The sequence below is a fragment of the Hemitrygon akajei genome, chromosome 7 (genome assembly GCF_048418815.1).
Source record: "Hemitrygon akajei chromosome 7, sHemAka1.3, whole genome shotgun sequence".
Lineage (NCBI taxonomy): Eukaryota > Metazoa > Chordata > Chondrichthyes > Myliobatiformes > Dasyatidae > Hemitrygon > Hemitrygon akajei.
Genome location: NC_133130.1, coordinates 88,420,965 through 88,434,030, shown reverse-complemented (window position 1 = coordinate 88,434,030; position 13,066 = coordinate 88,420,965). Strand labels below are relative to the sequence as shown.

At 40.1% G+C, this 13,066-nt stretch overlaps 1 long non-coding RNA gene across 2 annotated transcripts in view; it reads left to right on the top strand.

The window, feature by feature from the left end:
- LOC140730649 (uncharacterized) overlaps positions 1 to 13,066 on the top strand; it is a 36,861-nt gene that overhangs the window by 6,631 nt on the left and 17,164 nt on the right. Inside the window, exon 2 of one of the 2 annotated variants that reach the window (XR_012099650.1) lies at positions 10,857 to 10,936. The exons of the other annotated variant lie outside the window; for it this stretch is intronic. This is a non-coding gene — a long non-coding RNA (uncharacterized lncRNA). The remainder of the gene's footprint in view (positions 1 to 10,856; positions 10,937 to 13,066) is intronic. 2 annotated transcript variants of the gene reach the window in all.

Sequence of the window (13,066 nt, the reverse complement as noted above, 5' to 3'; positions counted from 1 at the left end):
AATGCACCCTCAGGTTCTGAAGGAATTAGCTGGAGAGATTGCTGAGGCATTAACAACGATCTTTCAAGAATCGATAGATTCTGGCATTGTACCGGGTGACTGGAAAATTGCAGGTGTTACTCTGCTATTTAAGAAGGGTGGGAGGCAGCTGAAAGGAAACTTTTGACCTGTTAGCTTGACATCAGTGGTGGGAAGTAGTTGAAATTGATAGTTAGGGATGGGATTACGGAATACCTGGAGGCACATGACAATATAGGCCAAGCCAGCATGTTTTTCTGAAAGGAAAATCTTACCTGACAAACCTACTGCAATTCTTTGAGGAAATTACAAGTGGGGTAGACAAAGGAGATATAGTAGACATGGTGTACTTGGACTTCAGAAGTCCTTTGACAAGGTGCTGCACATGAGGCTGCTTAGCAAGATAAGAGCCCACGGAATTACAGGGAAGTTACTAGCATGGGTGGAGCATTGGCTGGTCAGCAGAAAACAGAGAGTGGGAATAAAGGGATCCTATTCTGTCTGGCTGCCGGATACCAGTGGAGTTCCACAGGGGTCGGTGTTGGGATCACTGCTTTTTACGATGTATGTTACGATGATTTGGACTACGACATTAATGGATTTGTGGCTAAATTTGCCGATGATACAAAGATAGGTGGAGGAATGGGTAGTATTGAGGAAACAGAGAGCCTGCAGAGAGACTTAGATAGTTTAGGGGAATGGACAAAGAAGTGGCAAATGAAATAAGATATTAGAAAGTGTATGGTCATGCACTTTGATGGAAGAAATAATAAGACTATTAGTTAGATGGGGAGAGAATTCAAACTGCAGAGATGAAAAGGGAATTAGGAGTCCTTGTGCAAGATACTCTAAAGGTTAACCTGAAGGTTGAGTTGGTGATGAAGAAGGTGAATGCAATGTTGGCATTAATTTCTAGAGGTATAGAATATAAAAGCAGGGATGTGATGTTGAGACTTTATAAGACACTCGTGGGACCACACTTGGAGTATTGTGTGCTGTTCCGGGCTCCTTATTTTAGAAAGGATATACTGACATTGGAGAGGGTTCAGAGAAGGTTCACGAAAATGATTCCAGGAATGAAAGGGTTACCATGTGAGGAACGTCTGTCAGCTCTTGGGCTGTATTTCCTGGAGTTCAGGAGAATGGAGGAGTGATCTCATAGAAACATACTGAATGTTAAAAGGCCTGAACAGATTAGATATGGCCAAGTTATTTCCCATGGTAGGGGAGTCTAGGACAAGAGGGCACAACTTCAGGATTGAAGGACGTCCATTTAGAACAGAGATGCAGAGAAATTACTTTAGTCAGAGGGTGGTAAATCTGTGGAATTTGTTGCCATGACCGGCTGTGGAGGCCAAGTCATTGGCTGTATTTAAAGCAGAGACAGATAGGTTCTTGATTAGCCAGGGCATAAAAGGGTATGGGGAGAAGGCAGGAGAGTGGGTATGACTGGAAGAATTGGATCAGCCCATGATTGAATGGTGTAGCAGACTTGATGGGCTGAATGGCCTACTTCTGCTCCTATACCTTATGGCCTTATGGGTTTTAATTCCACTTCCAGTAGGTGACACATTCCTTTGTTGCCCACTAAACATATTCTTGTTCCATTCCAGGTCAAGGAATGTTAGTCAATACCTACACATTTTTTTTGGAAAACATACTTTTCATGGCTGGGGCTACTGGGGCCGAGAATGGCAAATCACTTCTGCAGAAAAGTTTGTCAAGCTGTTGTGTGTTTTTTCTCTCTGTGTTGTTTTTTACGTAGTTCAGTCTAGTTTTTGTACTGTGTCATGTAACACCATGGTCCTGAAAAACATTGTCTCATTTTTACTATGTTATGGTTGAAATGACAATAAAAGTGACTTGACTTATCTACCTTCAGACCTTCCAGCTTCCCAAGCACCTTCTCCTTATTAATAGTAACAGTACTCACTTCTGCCTCATGACACTCAAACTTCTGGCATTCTGCTAGTGTCTTCCATAATGAAGAAAGACACAAAATATTTATTAAGTTCCACCGCCATTTCTTTGTACCCTAATACTACCTCTCCAGTGTCATTTTCCAGCAGTCTGATATCCACTCTTGTCTCTCTTTTACTCTTTATGTATATTTGAATAAAACTATTGATATCCTCTTTTATATTATTTTGTCAGCTTCCCTTCATATTTAATCTTTTCACTCCTTAAGGCTATTTTAGTTGCCTTCTGTTCATATTTAAAAGCTCCCCAATCATCTAACTTCCCGGTAATTTTTGCTATGCTGTATCCCCTCTCTTTAGTATTCATGCTGTCTTTGGCTCATCCTCCCTTATGAATACTTCTTCATCTTTGGCATGTATCTCTCCTGTGCCTTCGGAATTGCTCTCAGAAACTCCAGCCATATTTTTTTTTGCTGTCATCCCTACTGGTGTCACTTTGCATTCAACCTTGACCAACTCCTCTCTCATGCCTCTGTAATCCCCTTTACTCCACTGTAATACGGATACAACTGACTTTATCTTCTCCCTTTCAAACTGTAGAGTGAATTCTATTATATTATGATCACTGCTTCCTGAGGTTTCCTTTACTTTAAGCTCCTTATCAAAATTAGTTCACTGATCAGCACCCAATCCAGAATTTCCTTTCCCCTAATGGGCTCAACTACAAGCTGCTCTAAAAAGTGATTTTGCAGATATTTTACCAATTCCCTTCAGCCAGTGCTCAGATTCTTTCCTTGAAGCTCAGGGGATATTAGGCTTAGAAAATCATATCTCAACCCTGAGCCGATTCCACAACTTATGGACTAGCTTTGATGGACTCTACCCTCATCGGTATTACTTATTTATAGTAATTATTCTTATTTGCCTTCTTTTACACATTGTTTGTTTGTCAATCTTTGTAATTTTTTATTGAATTTATTGTACTGTATTTCTTTATTCTACTGTGAATGCCTGCGAGAAATGCATCTCAAGATAGTATGTGGTGACTTAACATACTTTGATAATAAATTTACTTCAAACAATATCTAATAGATGTATTCCACAAGCCAGTACTTTAGGACAGTTCTGACTGAATTCTGTAATGTTGGAGTGGTTGTTCTTCAGATAGGAGTTTGAACAGTGATTCTGACCTTTCGATGTGAAGGATCCCTCAGCACTTTTCAAGGATGCAGAGCTGTTTGGATCAGAAACAAATCAATTTAGTCTAAAGCTGAACATAGATCAATAATTTTATGGACTATTTCATATTAATCATTCTATCTTTTTGCAAGTACAATGTACAAGCATCTGAGGATCAGAATTTTTATTTGATTCTGATGAGCTCACTGTAATTTTTCAAAGCCAGTACCAGTTACTTAACGTAGATTGCACTGCAGGCTGATGTTTTCAGTTATGAATATTGCATAACTCCTGTAGAATTAGGAAGGCATACATGTTAAATATTTTATTGAAGTTTTATCTGTATTTTTCAACTGAATCAATAGTATAAGTAAGAAATGTTATGCAATATTGAGTCTCAAATTTCACCATTTAGCAACAAACATTTTTATGTTTCAGTAATTTTCCTTTGCATGAGCTATTTAAAATCATGTGAATAAAACTATATAGTGAGTTGGAGTTCTCATGATGAAGCATGTATCATTTGGAATATTTTACCACCTGAGGTGAAAGAACTTGCCAGCTCCCATTATTGTGCAGTCGCAAGAAGGACATGCAAAAGGACTCTGGCAATAGATATCATCAATAAACAATACATTCATGTCCTCAAGACAAAGTTTTAATTTAAATTTATCTGGTACAAGTTTATACTCCTGGCTTATTTGCACCTCTGCCTTCCTGTTGTTCCCAGAGTGGTTGACTTGATGCAGACATATTTTCACAGGAACACCCGAACCTCCTCGTTAACCAGGCACAAGCTCAGACAGCTTGCAAATTGTTTTTAATTCTTTTTGATTTTGAAATTGATGGAGAAAATTCCAATGCATTCTAATTTGGTTCAACAGGTCACTATTCAGACAGCAGCAAGAAAAGTAGACACACCTGATTATTTACAAGCAATTTAATATGGGAGGGGAAATCATAGCTGAGCTCATTCCTGTACTCTGCATAGATGTGGGCTGGCTGTCATCCTTCACTGTGGGAATGCTGCTTTGTATTTGGTAATGCAAATTGCATTGTGTTTTCCATGGCTCCTGCTGTACTTCATGATAGGATCTGATTATCATCTTTATCATTTGGTTATGGCTCCTGTCTTGTACACTGAGTAGTTCTGCAGTTTAGGGTAGCAATTCCATCTGTGGCAGTGTCCAGGGCTTCCTTCATGTCGGTAATTTCTTGGTTTTCACTACTGTCAGTCATGGAAGTCCTGGGTAGAGTCTCAGGAACACCGTCACACTCAGATGTAGAAGGATTCTTCATTGCTGTTTCCGTAACAATTTGGTTTTACCGGTCAGAGTTGTTAGCCCTGGACTGAAGCCCCGAACCTGGAGGACCAGTGGACCACTCTTAGTCTGGCCTCTAACCTTTGACCTGTTTGGCATGAGTGACCCTACCAAGAGTCATAATGCCCTGACTCCAGCCAACAGAGCTCTCCGAATCATTGAGGTATGCAAGCCTCCAAACCACAAAAAGGTTGTGGTCTTCTTGGAGGCATGTACATTCAGTGGCCACTTTATTAGGTACAGACGTGGAGCACAACATGGTCTTCTACTGCTGTTGCCCATCCATTTCAAGGTTCGATATGTTGTGCATTCAGAGATGGTCTTTTGCACACCACTGTTGTAACGTATGGTTACTTGTGCTCCTGTTGCCTTCCTGTCAGCTCGAATCAGTCAAACCAGTTTTCTCTGAAATCTCTCAGTTACAAGGCTTTTTTGCCCACTGAACTTCCACTTATTGGATGTTTTTTGTTTGTTTTTCACACCATTCTCTGTAAACTCTAGAGACTGTTGTGCATGAAAATTCCTGAACAGGTTCCCGACCCAAAACGTTGACTGTTTATTCATTTCCATATATGCTGCCTGACCTGCTGAGTTCCTCCAGCATTTTGTGTGTGTTGCTTTGGATTTCCAGCATCTGTACCCTTTAGCATGTTTTATCATTTTTGGTAACCAGTTGCACACAGCAAGCTCCCAGAAGCAGCATTCTGAGGATAGTTATTTGGCAAAGGCGCCAACAGTTATCAGAGAGAATAGAAGATTGGAGAAAGTTGAGAAGACTGCAAAAACAGCACTCCCAACTAACAACTTTACATGTCCAAACTTTTATATCCAACTTGCTGTTGTGGAAAATTTCAGATTCCAACGTGGTGTACTCAAGGTGATGTAAATTGGTTTATTGTAGTCATATGTATTGAGGTACAGAGGAAAAACTTGTCTTGCATACTGTCCATACAAATCAACTCATTACAATGGTGCATTGTGGTAGTATAAGATAAAATATTAACTGAGTGCAACGTCGCAGGTCCACAATCCCTTATGTGAAATCCTCAGGGCCAGGTGCATTTTGGAATTCAGAATTTTTAGGATTTCAGAATCCCTCCTTATTGGTTCTGGGACCCCCCCCCCCCCCCCCCCCGTGGATATCAAAAAAACATGTATGCTCAAGTCCTTTATTTAACCTGTCTCAGTGCGGGTGAACTTTAGGACCCGGCGGAGCTCCAGACCTACGCACATCCTCCCATATACTTTAAACCATCTCGAGATTACTTAAAATACCTAATATAATGTAAATGCTATGTAAATAGTTGTTATACTATTGTATTGTTTAGGGAATAATGACAAGAAAAATACTTTATTTCCAACAAAAACATTCAATAAAACATAAAAATATACAGCTTCAAACAAACCAAATCAAACACATGGTAAATGACTTATTGGAATAAATGTAGAATGTCATTGTCACTATAAAACGTCAGCAACTTGCCTTTCTGTTTCTTTAGATCATATACAGTGGTAGTTCCGACACCATATTCTTCTGTAAGACACCGCAGACACACCACGATCAAGCTTCTGCAATAACTCCACTTTCTGCGTTATTGATAATGATAGATGCTTCCTTCTCTTTTTCTGATCGTTACCCATAGGGGTATCTGCAGTTCTTTTTAACATTTTCATAGTGAAATTAAACACAAAGTCAAAAGTGAACAGCAAATGCACGTGCAACCAGTACGAGCGATGAGCCACAACTGACGTCTGGCGGCCTCTGCTAGTGCTGCCACGTCACACCAGAGTGACATCAGCTGTTGGCAAAAAAAAAACTTCGGTTTTCGGAGCTTTTGGGATTTCAGAATTTCGGATAAGGGATTGTGGACCTGTAAATCAAGAGGTCAAACATCTATCTATTGTACCAGGCATTCATCATCATCGTTATGTGCTGTGTCATGACATGGTCGATCATGGTCTTTCCATGAGCATTAAGCATGTGTTTAAGCAGATGCTACATTTTGCCCAAGGGTAACCTGCAGGCTAACAGAGGGAAGGAGCCTCTTTTGGCAGAGAAGTATCTCCACCTCACCACCCCAAGGAAAACATTAAGTAGCCTTATAACAGTTGGATAGAAACTGCCCTTGAGCCTGGTAGTATGTGTTTTCAGGCTTTGGTATCTTTTGCCTGAAAGGAGGGGGGAAATGAGAGAATGTCTGTGGTGCGTGTGGTTTTTGATTATAGTGGCTACTTTACCGAGGTAGCAAGAAGTCCATCGTGGAGATATTAGTTTCCGTGATGTGCTGAGCTCTGTTCTCAACTCTCTACAGCTTCTTGTAGCCATGAGCAGATCAGTTACTATACCACACAGTGATGCACCTGGATAGGATGTTTTCTGTGGAGCATCAATAAAATAAAAACAGTGAGGATCAAAAGGAACATTTCAAATATCTTTAGTCTCCAGAGGAAGTAGTGGTGCTGGTGAGCTTTCCTGGCTGTGCCATCAATATGATTGGAACAGGACAGGATGTTGACTCCTAGGAATTTAAAACTCTCAACCCCTTTGACCTCAACACCATTGCTGTAAACAGGAGTATGCACACCTTCCTCCTTCTGAAGTCATTGACCAGCTCTTTTGTTTTTCTGACATTGAGGGTAAAGTGACACCATGTCACTAGGCTGTCTATCTCTTTATTGTACTCTGACTCATCATTATATACATACGGCCCACTGCCGTGGTGTCATCAACAAACTTGTAGATGGAGTTAGAGCACAATATGGCACAAGATTTAATATGAATTTGAGGGGAAACATTTTTACTAGAGGGTTGATATGTATGTGAAAGATCTGCCAGAGGAAGTGGTTGAAACAGGTAAAATACTAACTTTTAAAAGACAGTTGGACAGGTTTGGAAAGGAAAGGAAGTAGTAAAATGGATTCAACAGTGGCTGGATGGGAGATGCCAGAGAGTAGTGGTGGATAACGGTTTGTCAGGTTGGAGGCCGGTGACTAGTGGTGTGCCTCAGGGATCTGTACTGGGTCCAATGTTGTTTGTCATATACATTAATGATCTGGATGATGGGGTGGTAAATTGGATAAGTAAGTATGCAGATAATACTAGGGTAGGTGGTGTTGTGGATAATGAAGTAGGTTTTCAAAGTTTGCAGAGAGATTTAGGCCAGTTAGAAGAGTGGGCTGAGCGATGGCAGATGGAGTTTAATGCTGATAAGTGTGAGGTGCTACATTTTGGTAGGAACAATCCAAATAGGACATACATGATCAATGGTAGGGCATTGAAGAATGCAGTAGAACAGAGTGATCTAGGAATAATGGTGCATAGTTCCCTGAAGATGGAATCTCATGTGGATAGGGTGGTGAAGAAAGCTTTTGGTATGTTGGCCTTTATAAATCAGAGCATTGAGTATAGGAGTTGGGATATAATGTTAAAATTGTACAAGGCATTGGTAAGGCCGAATTTGGAGTATTGTGTACAGTTTTGGTCACCGAATTATAGGAAAGATGTCAACAAAATAGAGAGAGTACAGAGAAGATTTACTGGAATGTTACCTGGGTTTCAGCACCTAAGTTACAGGGAGAGATTGAATAAGTTAGGTCTTTATTCTTTGGAGTGTAGAAGGTTGAGGGGGAACTTGATAGAGGTATTTAAAATTCTGAGGGGGATAGATAGAGTTGACGTGGATAGGCTTTTTCCATTGAGAGTAGGGGAGATTCAAACAAGAGGATATGAGTTGAGACTTAGGGGGCAAAAGTTTAAGGGTAAAACGAGGGGGAATTTCTTTACTCAGAGAGTGGTAGCTGTGTGGAACGAGCTTCCAGTAGAAGTGGTAGCCGCAGGTTCAGTATTGTCATTTAAAGCAAAATCAGATAGGTATATGGACAGGAAAGGAATGGAGGGTTATGGGCTGAGTGCGGGTCAGTGGGATTAGGTGAGAGTAAGCATTCAGCACGGACTAGAAGGGCCGAGATGGTTTGTTTCCGTGCTGTAATTGTTATATGGTTATATGGTTAGAAGGTAATGGGCCAAATACTGACAATTGGGACGACCTTATAGGAGGTATGGACCAGTTGGGCCAAAGAACTTGTTTGATGCGGTATAACTTTACAACTCTATGTCAAGACTGTATCATCATACATAAGTGTAGTCTTGGAAGACCTTCTAAATGAACTATGCACACATTGCCTGATCTGCACATGAGCTGTGTGGATTAATCTTTAAAATGGGCTTTGCTAGAGATTAACAAGTACACATCTGTTAAAATGGTAATTAGCAAGATGCCAATTACCTGTCAATAGTTGCCAGAAGTTCAGAGAAGTTGATATAGGCCACTTATCATTGGTAAAGAAGACTGTTCTTGGTGTGATTCTTACAAATGATTCAAGAAGAGCCAGAATTCTGAATCCTCAGGTGGGTGGTGCACTTGCAACATCTGATAACTGCAAATTTCACACTTGTGTCATCAGTACTGCTGATAAGGTGAAATAAACTCAGAGATCCTGAGGCTCAGTTAAATTTGTAAACATGTTAGATTATTTTCTGTTTTCCCTTTAAACAAAGTGCACGGAGTATATTATATGTAAATATATGTGATGTCCTTACTGTACATTGTATCACGTTGTGTGAACCAGCAATCTGAAATAACTAACCACATCTTGTTTAAACTCCTCAACTTTCACACCTATAATTCTTGTCACACAGCAAAGGCCTTTGGAAGAGCTTATAAATTTACTGACTACATTTTCTTTGTACTCATGAAGGACGCCTATGCCCAGAAACATGGTGTTGATGAGACTAATTGCTAAGGGTCCTTCTCTTCCTCCATCTTCAAGAAGGTCACTCTGCTCTTATGGTCCTATTATGTAGCAAAAAAAACATAATAAAGTATAGAACTGGGACAGGCCCTTTGGCCGATCATATCTATGCCAAACATGATGCCAACTTAAACTAATCCTGCATATTGTTGTGTATCCCTCTATTCCAGGGGTTCCCAACCTTTTTTATGCCATGGACTAATACCATTAAGCATGAGGTCCGTGGACCCCAGGTTGGGAACCCCAGCCCAGTACGCTGCCTTTATATGTATCTGTCTATATAACCATATTTGCTTTTACTGTTCAAAGCACCTACCATTTACTGTGTGTAAAAAAAAATCCTTTTTCCCTCACACTTTTGCCCTGTAGTATTTGACATGTCTACCCTGGATAAAAGACTCTGGCTATCTACCCTATCCGAGCATTTCATGATTTTACATACTTCCATTTGGTTGCCCCTCAGTCCCTGACACTTCAGAGAAAACAATCCATGGTTGTCCAGTGCCTTAACACAAGATATTCTGCAGATGCTGAAAATCCAGAGCACCACAAATAAAAAGCTGGAGGAATTCAGCAGGTTAACATCTATGGAAATGAATAAACAGTCGACATTTTGGGCTGAGACACTTCATTAGGACATGTTTGTCCAATTTTACCTTACAGGCAATACACTCTAATCCTGACAATGTACTAATGAATTTCCTCTCCTGAACTGATACTACTTTTGTTCTTTTAACATTCACATTCCCATCACATTCTCCCATATTTTATCACAAGGTTACCTATTTACAGCCCACCAACTGACACATTTTTGGGATTGGGGCAATCTGTGCAGTCACAGGGACAACATGCAAAAACCACACAGCACTGGGGGTCAGGATTAAGCCAAGGTAACTGGATCTGAGAAAGTCAGCAGTTTCAATCAGAGCATTGAGTATAGGAGTTGGGATGTAATGTTAAAATTGTACAAGGCAGTTTCAGAAGTTACAGACCCACCCTTACAAAAACTTAGTTTGTACATTTATACCAACAAATATCAATGTTTGTCAAGTTACAGACTGCATAGCCATCACTGCTTCATGGTCCCAAGGTCTTTCGTGGGACTTAGGAGTGAGGTTAAGCAGAGCACTGAATGCCTGCTATGCAACAGATTTCTCCCCGACTTTCTGACAAGCAACAAAATGAGAGCACTACCAAGAAAAAACTGAGAACTACTGTAACTCCTCCACTGCACCTACAGATTGAATAAATTATTCCATCCCTAGTGAAGAGGAATCATATTGCTGTTAGACTCCCCTGTGGTACCGGAAACATTCAGCAAGACAGGCAACAGAATTGAAAAAGCATTCTATCTGAAACATTACCTCTGTATCTCTCTTCGCAGATGCTGCTTGACCTGCTGAGTTTCCCCAGCATCTTCAGTTTTTATTTAAGATTTTCAGAACTTGAAATTTGCTGAATTTAACAGAGATTCAAGTTGGCATTTGTTTGAAAGCAATTTATTCTGATCAGCTTCATGACCAATTTGGGAACACTTAAGCCAGGAGAATCAGATTCCTGTATATTTTACTAGGACATATATTACTGATTTTGTTTTTCTTCATAGGTGGTAAGCTTTGCTGGCATTGTTAACAATTTTGGAGAGAAGTTGCTGTTAGTCTGTCTCGAAGTGCTGCAGCCTATGAGGTAATTGAATCATTGGGTAGCAGGTTTGAAGATTTTAACTCAGCAACGATAGAGGAACTGCATATATATCCACAATGATGCATGACTTGAAGGCATTTGAGGAGGCGGTGGTGTGCTCAGTATAGTATCACTGATATAATCTTAATAATACTGACAGGGCCAATATTTATCCTAATTCCTATTGCCCTTGAGAAATTGGTTATGAGGCTTCTTATTAAACTATTACAATCCTAGTGAAGATACCATACTACCACAGGATTGAGAAGGGTAGAGTTTCAGGATTAATGAAAGAATGGTATAAATTTCCAACCAAGTGTGTGTGACCTGGGAGCCTGCAGATGGTGATGGTCCCTTATACATTTGCCTGCACCCTTTTTTATGGAGAGCGTACATTATATGCACTGTAACCATAATGTGCTGAAAGAGGAGGAAGTAAATGGTTCAGGCATTGATAGATTGTTCAACCATTTGTAGTCTTGTGCTGGGGTTCAGCCTCTGTAGGACATTGGAGTTTCACTGAAAGTGTTCCTTCACATTCCTGAACTGTGCCTTGTAAATGGTGTAAAGATTTTCTGAATCTGGAGGAGTGTTGATAGAAGCAGAGCCTTAGTCTCTGACTTGCAGCTCTGTTTTTTTTTGTGCCTGCTCAGTTTAGTGCTCAGTCAGTGCGATTTGCAGATATTGATGAGGCATCGTAATGCTGAAAGGGAAGTGGTTAGATAGATTTCATCTTGAAAACAGACCTTGTCTAGCACATGCCTCACCCAAATGCTTCTTGCCATTTATAAGCTCCTGTTCGAATCTTCGTATCTTGCTGCAGTTGCGAATCGGACTGAACACATTTTGTGTCTGATTGCTTCACATGTGCACAAAAGCATATCATATGTTAATCAAGTAACAGGTCTCTGAAATTTGATATACAGTATAGTTGCCATGAAATTTCCTCGGTGTCAAGATCTCTGAGGATCTAACCTGGTCCCAACATATCAATGTAGTTATAAAGAAGGCAAGACAGCGGCTATACTTTATTAGGAGTTTGAAGAAACCTGGCATGCCAACAAATACACCCAGGGCATGCCCTTTTCTCATTGTTACCATCAGGTAGGAAGTACAGAACCCTGAAGGCACACATTCAGTGATTCAGGAACAGCTTCTTCCGCTCTGCCATCTGATTTCTAAATGGACATTAAAGCTTTGGACACTACCTCATATTTTTAATATACAGTGTTTCTGTTTTGCACATTTTTAAAAATCTATTCAATATATGTAATTGATTTACTTTTTTAATTTATTATTACTTTTTCTCTCTCTCTGCTAGATTATGTTTTGCATTGAACTGCTGCCACTAAGTTAACAAATTTTATGTCACATTCCAGTGATAATAAACCTGATTCTGATTCTGAAAGGGTAACCATTAAAGTGTTTTTTTTTGTTGTTAAATGGAGATGCACTAACAATACCAGGCTGAATTTCACCCCAGTATGATTATTCATCTATTACACAGGAAGGGGCATTAAGACATCACAGAAATTCTTCCTTTCACTGAGCATCTCCAAGATGGATCTGAGAAAGATCTCCATCAACAGCATATTTAAAGACTTCAATAGTTGTAACTTCTTGTAATTTGCTAGAGCTCTAAGAGTATCTAGTTTCTTGAACTTTTCATATGCTTTTCTTCTTAACAAGATTTTCTACGTCCTTTGTAACCATGGTTCTTTTCCTCTACCATCATTTCCCTGCCTCAGTAGAAAAACCTATGTAGAACATCATGTAAATGTTCCCTGAACATTTGCCACATTTCTGCTGTAAATTTCCCTGAGAACATCTGCTCCCAATTTATGTTCTCAAGTTCCTGCCTAATAGAACATAGAACATAGACTTCTACAGCTCATTACAGGCCTTTTGGCCCGCAATGTTGTGCCGACCATTTAATCTGCTCTAGAAACTGCCTAGAATTTCCCAAGTGCATCGCCCTCTATTTGTCTAAGCTCCATGTACCTATCTAAGAGGCTCCTAAAAGACCCTATTGTATCCGCTTATGCCACCGCAGCCGGCAGTGATTCCACGCACTCACCACTCTCTGTGTGGAAAACATCCCCTCGGTACCTATTTCCTAGCACCTTAAAACTA